The sequence below is a fragment of the Mauremys reevesii genome, linkage group 9, assembly GCF_016161935.1.
Source record: "Mauremys reevesii isolate NIE-2019 linkage group 9, ASM1616193v1, whole genome shotgun sequence".
Lineage (NCBI taxonomy): Eukaryota > Metazoa > Chordata > Testudines > Geoemydidae > Mauremys > Mauremys reevesii.
Window position 1 is genome coordinate 36,154,398 of NC_052631.1, and position 2,043 is coordinate 36,156,440.

Sequence of the window (2,043 nt, forward strand, 5' to 3'; positions counted from 1 at the left end):
AGAGCTGAGAAATAACTTGCCTAACCAGGCAGTGACAGAGCCAGGAAGAGAACCCAGGTCTTCTGAGTCCTAGTCCAGTACTCTAGCCATAGGTTTCACTCTGCCAGTCATGTTTTATGGGAATATCATTACCTTAAGAAAATAAACTTGTAATCCCTCATTCTACAGTCCTTACATAGGCAAATCTTCTATAGACTTCAGGAGGAATCTTGCTGGGGTAAGTAGTTCAGGAGAAAGTCTATAGTTTCCTATCAATGAACTGAGGAATTTATATGGCTAACTCATTTGTGACAATGAATTGCACATGGGAATTGTGCCTCATGTAGCCCCTCAAATGTGTTTTATTATACTATCTAAAGTCAGTCTGTCTGGATGTGCTCTCCTCTTCTGTGTCTAAGGTCAGATTTAACTCAGTCAGCACCACAAGTCAATCAAATTAATAGCTGCAAGCAAGTGCCAAGCCTCCAGTGTATAGAATGGGAAGGATGAGCCCTGAATCAGTGTTGATTATCTGAAGAGCAACTTTGTTCCTGCCTTTTGGATGGTAATTCTAGAACATTAGAGATGTTTAATAATTCATGTTGCAAGAGCTGTAAATGTGACTGATTAAATGTGTTTAATGTTTCCCATAAGAGATCTTGTTACACAAGGAAACCATTGTGTATCTGCAAACACCTTAGAACTGCTGTTTCACTTATAAATGTTACACACACACACACATAAAGGAAGAAAAGGAACCAAATTCGAATTCATTTGTACATATATACTATGGCTATATTATAATTAGTTTAAAATCATCAGTCAGGAGTTTTGTTATTTCGAGGCTCCAGATCCAATGCACAGAGGTTTTGCATACTCTTCACAGATTGCCTGTATTTTTTTTTCCAGCAGAGACAATGAGCTATGAAAGTTCCACAGTTTTATGGCTATTTAGACAACGCCCGACTTGCTGTCAGCAAACCCAAACATGCCACTCAGTGATGTTCATCCCAAAATCTACCTGGTGTCTGTCCAAAAATAAAATGTTTAGATTTATTATGATTCAGAAGGCACTTGGGACCCCATTCAAGCAAGCTCTCAATAAAAGAGATGCTCAAAAAGTGAAGACTTCAAGAGCATTAGTCCATCATGTTATATTTGACATTACCTTGCTTTCCCAGAGAAGGTGGTCTGGTTGAACATTGTCCAATGTCCAGTGAGAAGAAATGTCCAGATCTTTTGAAGCTATTTCTATAAATTAGAGAGGAAAAAGTGCATAATTCATAGATTCCAAGAGCAAAAAGGACCATTGTGATCGTCTAGTCTGACCTCCTGTATAACTTCCCCAAAATAATTCCTAGAGGACATCTTTTAAAAAAACACCCAATCTTGATTTTAAAATTGTCAGTGATGGAGAATCTACCACAACCCTTGATAAGCTGGTCCAATGGTTAATTACTCCCACCATTAAAAATGTATGCTTTATTTTTAGTCTGAATTTGCTTAGCTTCAACTTTCATCCATTGGATCATGTTATACCCTTCTCTGCTAAATTGAAGAGCCCATGAGTCCATGAATTTTGCATTTAGTCCTGAAAGTGTTCAGGTCAGGGTGACCAGACAGCAAGGGTGAAAAATCTGGGTGGGGTTGGGGGGTGTATAATAGACTCCTCCATAAGAAAAAGCCCCAAACATCAGGGCTTTCCTTATAAAATTGGGACATCTGGTCACCCTAGTTCTGGTGCATGATCAATCTAATGTCCTGTGGAGACGGATTCCATAGCCAGGTTTAAATCCTGTGAAAGTTCTGTCTTCTGCACTCATGAACCTCCCTCTGGATGGTTGCTAGTTTCATTGTTCTAAAGGTCTGTAACTGTCATGCAGAGCTGGGCTACATTTTTTTAATAAATATTTTATGTTAAAAAATGGACATCATCCTACACAAAAGGCATGTTAAAGCTATGATAACGATAATCAGTATTTGCTAAATAGATTCCCATATTATATAAAAACTAATTTAAAAATATAGCACTTTTCATTTCTAGATCACAAAACACTTTATAAT

The 2,043-nt window shown here is 37.8% G+C and overlaps 1 long non-coding RNA gene across 1 annotated transcript; it reads right to left on the bottom strand.

The window, feature by feature from the left end:
- Nucleotides 1-795: 795 nt before the first annotated feature.
- LOC120371466 lies at nt 796-1,773 on the bottom strand. Its single transcript, XR_005584370.1, has 3 exons — nt 1,710-1,773; nt 1,148-1,230; nt 796-1,007 (listed from the first exon to the last, which is right to left on the bottom strand). It is a non-coding gene; the product is annotated as an uncharacterized LOC120371466 (long non-coding RNA).
- Nucleotides 1,774-2,043: the final 270 nt, after the last annotated feature.